Source organism: Rousettus aegyptiacus, unplaced genomic scaffold (assembly GCF_014176215.1).
Source record: "Rousettus aegyptiacus isolate mRouAeg1 unplaced genomic scaffold, mRouAeg1.p scaffold_m13_p_3, whole genome shotgun sequence".
Lineage (NCBI taxonomy): Eukaryota > Metazoa > Chordata > Mammalia > Chiroptera > Pteropodidae > Rousettus > Rousettus aegyptiacus.
Window position 1 is genome coordinate 48,454,315 of NW_023416306.1, and position 17,531 is coordinate 48,471,845.

General features: G+C 32.6%; 1 protein-coding gene and 1 pseudogene across 9 annotated transcripts in view; both read right to left on the minus strand.

Moving 5' to 3' along the window:
- The window catches only part of RFX3 (regulatory factor X3), a 252,558-nt gene that overhangs the window by 171,987 nt on the left and 63,040 nt on the right, over nt 1–17,531 (minus strand). The window lies entirely within an intron of this gene.
- On the minus strand, nt 4,824–4,942 carry LOC118600848 (annotated as a pseudogene).

Below are 17,531 nucleotides of genomic sequence, written 5' to 3' on the forward strand. Positions count from 1 at the left end.
CCAATAGAACATTATTTATACAAGCAGGCTACCAGCTGGATTTGGCGCAAAGGCCGTTAATTTACCAACTCCTGCTTTAAAACTGTGCTTCTCAATCTTTACTGTGCATACTAACCACATGGGGATCTTAATGCAGATTCTTGATCCGCTAAGTCTGGGTAGAGTCTGAGATTCTGAATTTTGAACAATCTCCCAGTTGACTGATGATGACACTGGTCAAAGGTTCATATTTTTGAGTAGCAAGGTTTTGATAAGCTCTGTGAGAAGAGGGAACCTATCTAATTATTTACTGTGAAACTTCAGTGCCTAGAACTATGTGTGAAACAATAAAACTATCAACAAATATTTAAGGAATAAACGAATAAACAAAAAATAAACTTCTAAAATAATGTCATGCTCTGGCTTATACCATTGTTACGTGTGCCAACACTTACAAGGCTCATTCCTTTTTATGTTCACCCTAGCATTTAAGCTTATCAAATCTAGCTCTCATTAACATGGTAGATTTTCTAATAGATATTACTCAATTAAATCACAGTCTTGGTTCATATAGACGGTACAAAAGTTAGTTGTTACTGACAAATTAACCCCAAACTCTTCTTTGTTGCATCTACAATGATCTTTTATTTCCTTAAGGGTTCTATCCATGCTCCTTATACTTCAAGCCCTTTGTACATACTACTTTCTTAGATAGAAACATCCTCCCCTAATCCTTTGAGTCTAAACTTAAACATCACCTCTTCAGAAAGCAGTGCAGAGTAAGTGCCCTCATCCTCCCCATTTGCTTCAAATGGGTTTCTCCATCTCAGCCCTATGTGTCTTCTCAAAGCACTAATCACATTTTTTAATTACTTACTTATATGTTGACTTTTCATAACTCCATTCCCCCCACTAGAATATTAACTTCTCGAGGTCAAGAACTGCATTTGCCTCATTTATCACCGAATCCCTACAAATTCACAGTTTCTAACACACATAGGTGCAAAAAATATTTATAGATTGAAAGAATATTTATGTTCGCAGAGAATTTCTTTCATTGTCCTATCTGTAAAATGCAGATGCCTCTTAAAGTAAAAAGACCGTCTTTTATACGAGTGGAGCCATAGCAGTCAAATTTGTAATTTATGATGCTGCCCTGTCAATAATAGCTATTTAGGTCAAGGGTGGATACCTGACCCAAGCTGGACCACATTCTCTCTCTTAGAATTTTTGTAACTGAGGTCTCTATCTAATCTGGTCACTCTGATTGATTAACTAAGGACGAGTGGTAGGCCACTATATTTGGTCATGTGCATCTGAAAGCAATTATAAATAATGAAGAACATAAAAGAAGCAAACATAAAAAATGAAGAAAGTACTACCCAGGTTCCTAATGACTTTATTGATAGAGAATTCCAGTTTCTCATAAGGTCAAACTGTTCTTTGGGATTTCAGGCATTATTTTAATATCCTTCCACAATTCTGTTCTTAAATAGATTAAAATGGGTTTCTGAAACTTAAAACAAGAAGAATATTAAAAATAAGGCTGTATCTTTCTACTTAAATATCTCCAATTTATAAAGCCTATATAGTAGCAAAACTATACAAATAAAACATATCAAAGTGGCAGCAGGGGAAAATGTCAAATTGAGGAATCATCAAATTTTCAACAGGTAGTGCCTAGTAATCAAAAGTATGAGTATTATTAAACAAATTATATCTACAGTAAAAGGGAAAATGCAGTCAAAAGATAAGAGCATTTATATGAAGACTAACATATCCTAAAGCAAATAAGGACTTCCATAAGTCTTTTAGGGAAAAATTTGCTATCATTTATTCCAAAATTATTCAGAATACTACTTTCATATGAGGTGGCTGGTCCTAACTACACTTTTTAAAGTTAAAATCTAATAAAAATAAAGAGAGACAAATACTATGCAATACTTAGAGTAGAAATAAACTCAAGAAAGGAGAAAGAATAAGAAATTATCACACCCAATTGGAATCGTATTTCCCAGACATACAAGGAAGGAGATATAAAAAGTAATTATTGGGTGTAAGCCAATGAACTAAGAATCTTCTACAAGCTAATCACATCGAAATACGAATTAATTCTGGTCATCCCCACAGCCAACTATTCCTACTTATTTTTTTAAAAAAATTATTGCTAATTGAGTAATTCACATTTTTGTTAGGAAGTGAAAGTGTAAAAACAAAAATCCTAGCAGTTTTCTTTTATAGCACAATTCAAAATATCCATTATTTTCCAAGCAGCAAATGAAAATGTCAAAAACATTCTTGCTGTAGATATTTAGTTGTTTTCTGCCAAATTAATGAAAGGAAAATATTGCACTTTGAATTGGTTAATTACCATGAATCCTTCTGCAAAGGGCTCCTGCTTGCAAAATTAAGCCAGCTCCAGTTGGCACAGGGCCCTAATATTCATGGAGACTACACTATAGGCTCCACTGTACTCAAGAGACATTTAGTTTTTGGCATCCATTCATCGGCTTACAAATCATCAGCCCTAACCATTCTAGACACTCAACTGTTTGAAGTAAACAGGGCAGAAAGCACCTGCATTTAACACGGATATACCATATTTTGCTTCTTTGCAATTTTACAAGCTAGACTTAAAATACAAGATAAACAAGAATACCCTGATTTACATATCTTCTAGAAAGTAGAACTAGTTCAACAAAAGTACTTTAGTGACTATGCTACTTCAAGGAAATCCTCCAGGAACAAGGGAACTTCAGGAAAGAAGGAATTTGGAGTTCTTTTTCCTCAATTCCAGGCCAAGTTGAGTGGAGCTTTGGCCTCTTAGGAGACAACACACTTGTGGTCATAACTTGCCATTTCCTAGGATTCAAAACTTATTTTATCAGTTTTGCCTGTTTCCAAAACTGATAAAATAACCACAGCATTACTCAAATTAACAGTATCTTTCCTTTTTCTTTTCTTCATGCCATTCCTTTCTATACAGAAATTGCCTTTCTCCCTAAATAAAATGAAAGAAAAGGTCTTGAATCAAGATCGATAAATTCTGATAAGCCCAGGAATGCAAGCTGGCTTCTCTATGCTGGTTCTCCAGATGGCCCTCATGAGGTTCCAAGTGTGTCACCTCCTCATATAGAATCTTGCATCGGGGAACCAGACAAGCACAGAAGTCAATAGTTGGTCCTAAAAAGAGTCATTCAAAACCAACTACAACATTAATCTACATTAACATCTGAATATTATGGCAAATATAAATTTAGCAGAAAATTTTTTAGGATTAGCAAAGTAACCCCTATAAATTCCAAGTCAAAAACAGAAGACATTACACATTCAGGCTTTGAGAAGTTGACATAAAAGTCTACATTTACCTTTAAATAAACTGAAGCTAACCTAAGATAACAACCAGTATGCTTAAAGTGTCTAGAAACCATGAGGGAAACAATAAAAAAACAAACAACAACAACAAGAAAAAGAAGGTAGAAAGAAATAAATAGAGAACGAAGAATAGATAGGACAAAGAGAACAAATAGCAAGAAAAAAGACTTAAAATGAACCATATGAACAATCAAAGTAAATGTAAATGATCTAAATACTCCAATTAAAAGGCAGATATTATCAAACTCCTAAAAATGCAATATCCAATAATATGCTTCCTTTCAAGAAATGTATGTTAAATACAGACATAAATACATTAAAAGAGAAAGAAAAAGACACAGCATACTAACACTAGTCTAAAGAAATCTAGAGTATCTATACTAATAGCAGAAAAAGTTGATTTCAGAATAGAACTGGCACTAGGAATATAGAGGATAATTTCATTAAAATGGTTAATTAATCAAGAAGACATAAAAATCCTAAATGTTTAAGCATCTAATAACCAAGCTTCAAAATACACAAAGCAAAAACTTAAGAGAAATCGAAGGTATATAAGATGCCAACCATAAAACAAATTTAAAAGGATTCGAGTTATACAAAGTATGCTCTCTGATCACAACTAAATTAGAAAACAATAACAGAAAGTCTGAAAAATTCCCAAATATCTTTGAACTAAATAAGATACTTCTAAATAACCAAAGAGTTAAAGAAGAAACCAAAAATGGAAATAAAAAGCATTTCAAACTGAATGAAAATAAAAACATATCATATCAAAATTGAGGAATGCTGCTAAAGCAGAACTTAGAGAAAAACTTATATTACAAAAAATATTTACATTAGGAAAGAAGAAAGGTTTCAACTTAATGGCCTCAGCTTCTACCCTAAGAAACCAGAAAAAGAAGAGTAAATGAAGCCCAACGTAAGCAGAGGGAGAAAATAATAAAGATCACTGCAGAATTCAATTATACAGAAAACTGAAAATAGGTAAAAAAAAAAAATCAATGAAAGCAAAAATTCATTTCTTGAAATCGTCAATAAAATTGATAGAAGAATCTACAGAATCTACAGATATGAAAATATTATAACATTATGCCAAAAATTTTATAACTTAGAAAAAATGCTTAATTCCTTCAAAGACTCAAATTACCAAAGCTCACTCAAGAAGAAATAGTTTAAATGAAACTTTATTAAAGAAATCGAATGTGTGGTAAAAATCTTCCCACAAAAAACACTCTAGGCCCAAAAGGCATCAAACATTTAATGAAGAAATAATCCTAACAATTTTCCCAAAAATTACACAGTAAAAATAGTAAAAATACTTTCCAACTTATAAGGAATTTATATATACATATATATATATATATATATATATATATATATATATTTTTTTTTTTTTTTTAGGTAAGGCAACCCTTGGTTGACATCACAGATTGCAAGGACCTTGTTAGCTTACAATCCCTTATTTTTTACACCTACAGCACCTGGTCTTCCTAAGTGGTCTTACATCCAAGTACTAACCAGGACTGACCCTGTTTAACTTCCAAGATCAGACGGGATCAGGCTTGTTCAGGGTAGCAGGGCCATATACCATAAGGAACTTATAGACCGTATCCTCATAAAGGTAAATATAAAAATTCTAAAAAGTTGATTCCAACAATGTCCATAAAGGAAGCGAGACCAAGTAGGGTCAATCTCAGGATTTTGAAGCTACTTCAGGGTTTCAAGCCTTGTTTAAATATAATTAAACAATATTAAGAAATTAAAAAAGGAAAATCTTATGATTATCTAAGTAGGCACCAAAAGAGTATTTGACAAAATTTAAAGTACACTTTTGATAAAAGTTCTCAGCAAAGTAGAAATAAGAGGGAATTCTTCAGCCTGATACAAGTATCTTGAAAAATCTAAAGTTAACATCATACTTAATGGTGAAAGACTGAACGCTTCTCCCCTATGATTAGAAACAAGACAGAAATAGCTGCTCTGATAGCTTCTATTCAATATTGTTCTCTGGAGGTTTTAGCCAGTGCAATCAGGCAAGAAAAAAAAAAAGGCATCCAAATTTTAAAAAAATAAAACTTTATTCACAAACAACATGATCTTCTCCATAGAAAATCAGACAGAATCTATAAAATAGCTACAAGAACTAGTGAGTTTAACAAGGTTGTGGGATACAAGATCAATATTCAAAAATCAATCGTATATTTATTTACTAACAGCAAAACTTTAAAAGTTGCCATTTACAATTGCATCAGTATATATGAAATACTAAGGGATAACCCTTACAATAAATGTGTAGACTTGTATGCTGAAAACTACAAAATACTTCTGACAGAAATAAAAGACATAAATAAATTAGAGGTATTACTTGTTCATGGGTTACAATACAATTGTGTTAAAATGTCAATTCTTCCCAAATTGATCTAAAAGATTTAATGCAATCTAAATCCACATTCTAATAGGCTTTTTTTAAAAAATAGAAATTGACAAGCTTAATTTCAAACTTATGTGAAAACTCAAAAGACATAGAATAGCTAAAACAACTTTGAAAAGAAAAAAAAGAGAGTTAACAACACTACCAAATTTTAAGATTTATAATAGAAACAATAAGTTATTATAGACAAACACACCAATAAAATGGAATAAAGAGTTCCAGAAAAACCCATATATAAATGGACAATGAGTTTTCAACAAAGATGTAAAGGCAATTCATTGGAGAAAAGGTTAGTCCCAAACGAATACTGCTGGAACAACTGGATAGTCATATCTGTAAAAAATGAACCTTGATCCATATCTCACACCATACACAGAAATTAATTCAAAATGGAATGCAGGGCACAAGTTAACAACTCAAACTTCTTTACACATATACTAGAGTCGAACAGATAGTTAAATGGATAGTGAGAGCTATGTTTCTCACTGTTGGAGGGAGACATTACAGATAAGCAATGAACCACTTGGTACTGTATTACACTCAGAGATATCAGTATAAATTCACATTTAACTTAATATAGATACAAACAGATAGATGTGGAAGTAATTATAGATGTGTGTATCCATGAGTTAATATAGCTCTGCCTACTAAGAGAACCTAGACATAGTGATACCCCCATGAATACCCAGTGCCTAAATTCTGGTTTCTAAATAATATCCACCTACTAGGGATACTTTGAGATATGTCTGATTGTAGGGCTGGAGCCTTGCAAATATAAGATGAGCCTTAGGTATCTTGTGTCAGAAAACAAGGAAGTATTGGGGAAAAAGGAGGGAGCAAGTCCAAGGGACACAGGAACCAACCGAAAGGGTCTCCAACGGCCAGAGCTGGAATAAGTTCAGCGACAAAATAAATAACATATTAGCTGATTATAACTTTTAAGTATAAAAAAATAAATGACTCCATGGTAATATAATAAATGTTGAAGAAATAAATTAATGGCAAAGAAGAGACAAATAATAAATACCACTTATAATAATCATCTTACAGAATTGCAAGTAATTTATGTAGATAACCATCTCCAGGAGGAAGAGCATAATTCCTGCCCTTGCATCTCTGAAGCATGAGTTATATTTAGGGGCTACTTTCAAAGAATAAAGTATGGAAAGGATAAAAATAATTAACTTTACAGTGTAGAAACTTGGCAAACATTATTGTGGGCAGGTGATCAAGATTAAGTATATCAGTGATAAAACATGTTGATAGCATGTATGTACCTACCCCCAATAAGTTGTGATAAGAAGGGTACGGCTCCTAAAATATTATCCCAGTCTAATAAAGAAATAAACATCATGGAAAATGAAATTGAGGGGCAATCTATAAAATAGCTGACTAGTACTGTTTTAAAAAAAAGAGAGAGACAGAGAGACTAAGAAACTATCAAGAATCAAAAAAGACTACGGAGACTTAAGGACTAAATGCAATGTGAAATCCTGGGGCAGAAAAATAGAAGTGTAGTTAATAGCAATGTACGAGATGCTGGTTGCTTAGCTTTGACAAATCTACTGTGGTTATATAAGATGTTAATAACTGTAGATACAAAACAGTCATGGAGATTTAGAGTATGGCACAGGGCATACAGTCAATATTATTGTAATGATTGTGTGTAGTGCCAGATGGGTGCAAGAGTAATTGGGCGGGGCGGGGAGGAGGGAGGTGGTCACTTCACGGATTGTATAAATAGAATTGTATAAATGTCTAACTTTTTAAAATTTAAAATTAAAAAGTAAAAACTAAAAAAAAATGTTAATATAGGAGAAAGAGAATGAGAGATGCACAAAAACTATCTGTACTAACAGCAACTTTTCTGTAAATTGCAAATGATTGCAAAGTAAAAAGTTTATTATAAAAGTGGATTATAGATTTACATGTATAAAAGTAAAACTATAAAGCTTCTTAAAGAAATCATATGAGAAAATATGTTGGGCCTTGAGATAGGCAAAGATTTTTTTAGACATGATGCCAACAACACATAAAAAGTAAAACTGATAAATTGAACTTCAACAAAATTTAAAATCTTCTGCTCTTTGAAATGAAAAGATGAGCTGACTAGGAGAAAATATTTGCAAAGAATATACCAAATAAAGAGCTTGTATCCATAATGTATAAAGAACTCTCACAACTCAATAATAAAAAAATACCTTGATTACAAATGGGCCAAAGATGTGAACAGACACCAGAGAAGAGATAAAGATAACCACATGAAAAGAGGCTCAAAATCGTTAACTTTAGGGATATGTAAATTAATACCACACAGAGAAAATGTAAAGGGCTGACCATATCAAGTGTTGGTAAGGATGCAGAGAACTGGAACTCTTATACAATGCTAGTGGGAATGTAAAATGGTGCAACCACTTTGAAAAATAGTCTGGATATTTCTTAAACATATACCTACAATATGACACAACCATTCTACTCCTAGGCATTTACTTCCCCAATGAAGGAAGCATATGGCTATACGAAGTCTTGTACATTAATGATCACAGACACCTTACTTATAATACTCAATAACTTGACATAACCCAATTGTCCATCCATAGGTAAATGGATAAACTAGTTTGGCATATCCATTTGGTGAAATACTACTCATTGATAAAAAGAAATGAACGATTGTTACGTACAAAAGAATAGATAAACCTCAAAGCAATTATGCTGAGTGAAAAAAAAAACACAAAAATGAATACATACTATATGATTTCATTTATATAAAGTTCTAGAAAATATAAATAAATTTATAGTGACAGAAAAGAGATGGGGAATTTCAGGGAGAGGTGAAAGAGAATATAAAGAGACACAGGAAGCTACTGGAGTGATAAACAGTATATTCACTATTTTTATTGCAGTGATGGTTTCACAGATATGTACATATGTCAAAATTATATACTTTTAAGTATGTGCAGCTTATGGTATGTCAAATATACTTCAACAAAATTGTTTTGTTTTTTAACCAAGAATCATAAAACCTAGAAAATATGAGAATATGCTAAGTCTGAAAATTAAAAGCCCGAAAAATGGAATGATGACTTTTGGCGAATAGTTGATGGCACACAAACGAAGGCCTGATTAGATCTGGTCTATGTGGCTTTAGGAAAGAACTAGTACTCACTGAGTAGGAACTAAAAAGAACCTGCATCAGCTACACAAAAATAATATTCTGACAATTGGAGCTGTCCAAATACAGATGGACTGCTTTATAAGGTAAAAAGCTCTCTCATGTCCCAAAGAGCTTAAACAGAAATTCAACTGCTCACCTGTTAAGTGAGATACTAGAAAAAATTCCCACAAGACAGGAGACCATATTTGTTGATTTTTAAACGCACTAGTTGGAAAAACAGAACATATAGTTTCCACTTGGGGAGAAATTTATTTAATTACATTCCTCAAACCATAAAGCTACCAACACCAAACATTTTGAGTGGTTTAAGATATCTGGGAGCGTATGAGCAAGGTTAATGAACGCACTTGTTAATCTTTAAATGAGTTATCTTTCTTTCAAATAGGGAAAGCAATAAAGAAGACTTCAGAGATACACACAGTTTGTGTTTTTTTTGTTTGTTTTTGGATATAGTAATTATAAAATTTAAGGGAAAAGAGCATTTATAATGTTTACTAGGTAATTCTAAGTACAGAGGTCAATAACTAATAATAATAGCTTCTATTTATTGAATATAGAGGCCTAGAAATTCAAGCAAAACATTTGAACACATTAACTTTACAATACTGCAAGATAGCTATCATCTGTACTTTACAGATGAAAAATCTTAGGCTATGGGAAATTAAGGCAATCTTTAGATTGAGGATCTGAAGTTATATCTGCTTGGTTCTAAATCCCAATGATATAAGATTGCCTACTACTTCACTGAAGAAAGAGAGGCCATATGATGATCACTACATGCAGTCTTTTTTCCCTCTCTAAACATTCCTATAATTCTGCCTAATTTATTTTTCAAAAATACGAATTTTATCATGTTATTTATCCAGCTTCAATTTCTTTAGTGCCTTGTAACTCCTTACAAGTAAAGTCTAAACTCATTAACATGGTTAATGAAAGATTTTCACTTTTCCAGCATCATTTCCAATTATTTTTCCTGTATATTCAAGAAATACTAAAATATTGGCAAGTCTTTTAAAAATGTAGTGCATTTGTACTTGCTAGTCTCAATTTTCTACATGCCCTTCCTCTTATTTTTGGCCTGATGAAGTAACTTTTATCCTTCCAGATTCAGTTTAAATAATGTCTCCTCTGTTGAACACCTCTCTGACATTCCAACAACAATTAGATATACCTTCATTTACATGTACATACCTCTATTCATACTAATAATTATTTGTGAACTTGTTTCCTACAAAAAAAAAAAAAACCCTCAAAACAGCCATTCATTTCTGTATTACTAGTGCCCAAGCCCAATGCCCAATATATGAGAAAGGTTATAAATATTTGACTGAATGGTGGATGAATAAGCAATTAAATGGATATACTAACCAGTGTCTGAAATTAAACAATAAGGAACACTTAAGAATTTTCCTTTTTTTTTTTTTTTTGGTATATAAAAGATATTGTACTGTCGCTAACAGAGATATACCAGTCACCACAATTATAATGTGTGCTATACCTTGTTAATTCATCCTAAATTATGTCCTAATTGAAGCAACTATTGTTATCTAGCCTACTTAATTGTGAAGTTCTATTAAAACAGTTTGTTTAATCAAAAGTAAGGGTGATATATAATTTGATGCAAAAATTAATTCTAGAGACTATAAAATGGTAGGAAACCAGGAGATCTGTGAACTATTCTGATTACTTGTTAAGAAGAAGAAAGCAAGAGGAATAACCTTTTTGTGACCTTCTCCCAAAACCAAGACTATTCGCAGATTTTACTGCTTTAAGATGTAGCCTTGTTTAGTGCTCTCTTCCTGCAGATGTTAGACATCAAAAAAACTCCCACCATTTAGATTTCAGGCTCCTTTCCTGTATGATTTTAAATTAAAATACATTTGTGCTTGGCCAATATATGTTTGATTAGGTTCCTAAAATCAGTCTTACAATATAATTGGGATAAGTTATGGTACAGCTTGGTTTGGGAAACTTGTTTTATCTTTTATTCTCTTGCCCAGAGTTGACATGGAAATAATTTGGGTTCCTGTTGTATACTGCTGCTTTATGTTAATATCAAGCTAGAATTAATTCTTCTTAAAAATGCAAAATAAGATAGAACTAAAAGAAAAAAAAAAGTCAAGAAATTTTGAGAACCACTTTCAGCTAATGGAAAAATTATTTTAATTACATAAGAAATGTTCTAAAGTAATCTTCTGGGTGAAAACAAAGTATTATTTGTTGAGGAAAATGCCTTCTCTAAAAAAAAAAAATGTTCACATGTTCAGAAGCCCTTTGTAAAAGTAATGTCTTATACATGTAGGTAAATAAATAAATAAAATAAATCACACATTGGTTATTCTCTTCGAAAATGCTGCCTCATAATAGCAATAACATTTTGATTTATGCTAGAAAATGTTCCTTTCTGAAGAACAAAAATGTATTTTTAAAAACACAAGAAAACAACTGAGGTGCTCTATAAAGTACTCAGTCTACAGCAGTGGACTTTAAAAGGACAAAAGAAAAAGCCATTTTAAACCACATTAAACATAATCATCTTTTTTCTTTCTGAAACATGATAGTAAAATGGGAATAATAACTGAATAATTTCAGAGATGAACAATAGAAAGTTTGGGACTGCACAATGAAAAGACAAAAAACTTTAAAAAACCTTTGGGTTAAAATGTCCATTAAACAAAAGATGACTATTTTCCAAAAGCTGTGTAATTTTTCTCAGATTAGCTTGGGAACACAGGATATGCAATTTGTTTTGATTTTTCCCATACTATCTTGAACTTCACTCCTGCATTTCCTTTTATAAATAAACTGGTCGACATAAGGAGGTAACTGATTGTTTAACATCATATTATGATCTTTCAGGGGAAACACTTCGGCTCATTCAAGTTCTGGCTCCTCTCAACATTTCTTGTCTCCTACATGAGGAGATGATATTCCATAAAAGGAAAGGACACCATGTGTGAATTAAGTAAAAAGGGTTCATGAGAGAACTGGAATCTAATTACATAAACACACTTCCCCACAGGTGGATATAAATTCAAAACTCTCTGAAATCTCGCCTTTAAAGGCTAGCAGTGCTTTTTTAATTATGCTAAAAGTCCCTTGTCAGCTTGATCTCCCATGAACAATTTTAATCAGGCAAGCCTAATACACTCTGTCTCGCAGACAACTTAACAGAGCTCTCAACTATGAGCAAATGGGAAGAGAAGAAACCACAAGCATTTTTATTAAAAGGAAAAAATGGCCAGCCTGGAGATTTAGCTAGCAATAAAGTAAGATTAAATCATGTTTTTTCCTCACTTAGTCTACTTAACTTCAAGAACTACAGACATATAATTAATTTGCTCTTGAGATTTACTCTGTAAATATAAACACACGATTTAAAAAATATTACATCCTTACAATTCACAGTGGTTTTGTAATTCTCCTTTCCTATTCACAAACGGACTAATATACTAACGAACAGTTTGCCAGAATCTAAACATAACCCAAAATTTAATTCTTCCCAAAAAAAAGAGAGTCAAAAATGACTCTCTTTAGTCTATTGGAATCCTGACAAGTTCAAAGTGAATGTGAAATAATTAAAAGAACCAAGTAACTCCATCTCTACCTTTCAGCCAATCCCTAAGCCCATTTGTTACATCAGCTATCTCTATGAGTCCTCAGTCCATTCTGTGGCCCACTCAATACAGCAGCCTACCATACATAACCCTCGGTTTTCAACTGCCACCATCTTTTCTCTTAACCAGTTCAACCCAGAAACTACAAAAAAGTATTGGTGGTTGTCTCAAGCCCTAAGAGGCTGCACCCATGCTACACTGAATTGGTTTTGTCTATCTTAATACCCCAAACTGCTTTGAAATTAAAAATTCAAATTTTTAAACTCTAGTCTGAGTTTACCTCCAATTAGTTGCTGTATGGTTTACAGCACATTCTTGACCCCCTCTGTGCCGCATTTCCTTCATCTGTAATACTGTAACTAATAATACCCTTTTCCCAGAGCTGATGTAAGAATTAAATGATATAATATACCTAAACTAAGCACACTGTGGGCACTTAATTCATTTAAGTTTCCTTCCATCATGACCCAGATCAGTGTTTTCAGGCTCTCAGTCACAGGCTTTATTACTTCTACTGAATCCTCAAGAAGATGCTCAGCTTCTCACATTCTCCCTGGCCATCTTTGCCTGCTTCAGGGCTCACCAACAATCCACACCAGAACCTTTATTTTATAATTTCCCCTATTCTACACTCAGTTCCATTCCTCTTGAGGCTTCCAACTATTTTCAACCTAGGGCTACCTGGGCATCTCTGCCTCACTCAGTTTTTCTGTGCACTGGGTCACATTTGCTTATTCACTGGAGATCTCTTCACTTATCTTTGCTTCAATTTTTACCTGCCCAGTTCTTCTCCTCATTAGTGCTGTGCTTCTTACCAACTGCAATTGCACACTATCAGTTTAATTTGTTGCCTTTCTATTTACATTGATTTAGAAAACTATAAACTAAGAGATAGAAAAGTTAAAATAGATTAGGATAAAGAGTGATGGCTATAGCCTGGGGCAAAAGGGTGGTGGTGGGGGGGAACATTTGGCTAATTCTCAGAAAATGATGTTGTTTTATACAATCAACATACATTTATGCATTCACCTATCAGATGCTGTGATTATTCTAACCTGGTTGCTTGATGAACTGTAAAAATTCAACTTGCTTAATTGAAATGGTAGGTGCTGAAGAGTAAAATAGAATATGTGTATAGGAAGGCAGGACAAAAAAATAAAATTAAGAAGTAAGTATTCAAGAAATGTTCATCAGTACTACTAATTTTGCAAATACATTCAAATACTTTTAACCCACCCCCAAAAGAGTGGTCTGATCTATTTGCAAATATCTCAAAATAAGAAAATTTTAATTCTAGAGTTAGAAAAACCAGATTTCTAAGAGGGAATAGTCTTCTGAAATTACATAAATTAGTTAGGACCACTGTTCAGATATATTAACTATGCTCAATGGTCATTTTCTTTCAACTTTTTTTCGCTTTCTCTTAATATTCTCTCTCAGTTCTCTGTTGGCTACACAAATTTAAAATGATTAGTGATGTAAAAGGAAGTATTATTCTTTACATAAATATAAATGTCTTATCTTTCATACACTTCATGCTTACTAATTTTCCTAATGGAGTATAAAATCTTTCCAATATCCCAGGGTTAATCCTAACCTGCTTCAAATGACCATGTTTTGAAGTTTTGCCTCAGATTCTGGTCAAGGATATCAAAAATATATATCAAATAAAGTGCCATCAAGGACAGGGTTTCTTTTTTTAAGTAACAGAAAAGAAAAATAAAATATTTCTTAGAATTTTATCTTAAAGATTCTTAGGATCATTCTATTCAACTCACTCAGGCAAATTTTATATTCTAGCAATATTAACAAATAAGTTATTGCAATGATCTAATTCAATACTACCTGAAACAAGTGTTAAAACCTCCTTTTGGCTCAAAATTTGTTTTTTAGAAAGATGCTATTACATCTGACACCCAGATCTTGGTTTCTAATACTATTTTCCAGTAAAAGGAAAAATGTCTAAAAGTGGAGCAGGAAATATAAAAGTGAATCTGATGCATCCCATAGTGACAGAAACTACTCAAAAAGAAACACACACATACACACACACACACAATGAGTATGTGCCAAATAGATACAGAAGCTAATTAAAAAGATCCAAATGGACAAAGTTAGAATAATTTGAGCAATAAAATAGTATTGGATTATAATCCAAGAGATAAAATAAATATCCATTAATCCATACTTACATACTTAAATGTCTGAATATAGAAATAAATGGGAGAGAAGAAACAAATCTCTCATGCAGGAGTATTCCAAATAATTAATAAAGATACTCCACCCTCAAGGAAGTAAAACATAATTCCCTACTCCTTCAGTGAAGGCTGCACAGAATGATTTCCCCCCAAAGAGCACAATCTAGAAAGGGGGGATAAAGAGTAAATTTACAGTGGTGAAACCTGTTAATAATAGGGAAAACCAGGTGTGAGATATATGGGAACTCCATACTATCTTCTCAAGCTTTCTGTCAATCTCTACCTATTTTAAAATAAAAATATGTATATATTTTTTAAGTTTTTTTAAATTTCCTATTGTCCTTGGCTTTCTGAAGTATGCTATTCAGCTTACCTATAGAAATTCTAGTCAATTTTAGATCACTTCAAGTGTACAATTATTCATAACTCTTAAATCTAAAGGTCGCCTATACTGCACTAAAATGGAAAGATGAGAGGCATAGTCCTGCATTTAAGTTCTGCTCCACATGTAACTATCCACGTGACTGAAATAACCAATTTCCACATCTATAAAATGAGGCAAGCCTGCTTGAAGGACTGACTTTCTTTTACCTCTATAAGGAGAGGCTAATGTGAGTGTCTCATCTACACTTGCTCAAGCTTTCTCTGGCTTGGCCCATTTACATGTCAACTCGGTAACAGACCTGGCTGTTTCCACTTTGCTTTTTTTATAGACTTGATGCTACAATGGCATTTTTTTTTTTTTAAATCGCTACATGTTAATTCTATCTCTGGAAGAAAAACCAAAAATTTGATATAAAAATTGCCTTTATGTAGGGGAACAGGAAACTAGAGTAGGAAAGACGTGATTTGAACTGTATATAATCTTGGGCTATCTAATATTTTATTATGTATATGCATTAGCTATTTAAAAGTTTATTACAAAAGCAACAAGAAACCCATTATTACTCAGGGATTACTATAGTTTTCTTATTTCTACCTTTGTATCTGCTATCTGTGTGTTATAGCACCAGGGCAAAAAGTAAGAAGCATGGCTTTAGGAGATTAGTCTAAAATGATTTCAATCAAATTCTTTTGCACCAAGTCAGCCATTTCAAAATAGCATAGCAGTCTTGGAATCAAAAGTGACTTGGGATGGAACCCAGGCCTGTCTATTTACTAGTTATTTAACCTACCTAAACATGAGCTTTCTCATCTGTAAAACTGGAATAACAATAACCACACTTCACAGGGCTGTTGGGAAGATTAAATAAAAATATACATGAAGTCCTTAGCACAGTACCTGGTCCATTTATTACTGTCATTATCAGTATAAATGGAAGTCTGTGAGAAGGTTTGATTTTTCACTCAGATGAGTCTTCTACTCAGCTATGGATCCAGAAGCAAATTCAAAATTTTAACACTCCTAAAATGGAACTGGTTTTCAGCTATTATTATTTAGTGCCCTAAAGAAAAAGCATTAAATGAGAATAAAGAGTATTTCCTTCTGCACAGAAACATCTCAAATCATAAAAAACACATAGGCCTCATACAGTATTGGTAATATATTTAGAATTGCATAATTCTTATGAACCATAAAAGTAACAAAATATTCAAGGACAATATCATAAAATTTGAATAAATATACTGAATGCTACAAATGAAGTTTTCTTCGGGGTTTTTCTAGAAGACTGCGTAAGTTTAAAATTTTAGGGTATATATGCATCCTGGCCTTTTGCCTCACTTCGCCACAAAAGGGCATGTTGTATTCTACCTTCACATAGATTTTTCAGACTAGTGATAATATATGCAAATAGCTTTAATAAAAATACAGGTAACAGGAATGTATGTAAATATCTTAGGTACTCAATAAATATTTGCCGAGTGGACTCTGTGGCCATAAATATGTGAATAAATAATGTTACCAATGAATGTTCTTTCCTTTGAGTTATTAGAAATATTCCTTTTCTGTCTCCAAAAAAGTAGTTAAACAACATATTTTACCTTCATTTCTAGTTTATCATGGGTTTTAAATTAAAGCACTTCAAAAACTAAAGGTATATTTCCACTCACAGGATCTGCTGTGTATTTGAATGGATACCACACACACACGCAACACTCAAGAGCAGAAATGTGTATTTCTATGTACCTGAAAGTAACTTTATGAAAATATCACCTTACCAAAAGATATATTTGAGAATTTTTTATCCTTTCAAATATTTTGCTTTAAGGTTTTGATACAAGATACCTTTTGATAAAAGATACAAGATACCTTAAAACTACTTCTTGCTTGTATATCTGATTTAAAACTGCATCTAGCAACTTTATGGCTACTAGGAAGCCAAAAAACACTTGGTCATTGTTAATTTTTAGACTGTGGCTGTCAGGGAATGCTCCAAAACAACTAGGAAGAAGAATGGAAATCTGAAACTACAATGATAAAAAAATCTTAAAGAACTATCTATTCCAAACAGTTAGACTAGGAACCAGTAAAGAAAATCAATTCCATTACTAGACCACTCGGTCCAATAATGGGCACTGTTGACTGTTTTCTTCTCAAATCTTCCATTTTATGTAACACTTAACAGTTTGTAAATTATTCAAATATATGTCAAATCATCTATTCCTGATAAAACCCGGAAGCAAAAAGTTGTACTTTTAAATCAGAGACAGAAAAATAATGCATGATTTGTATAAGGCCACTAAGCCAGGAAGTAACAAAACTGGGATTCATACTCAAGCCTTCTGCCCCTAAATACAATACTATCTCAACTTTC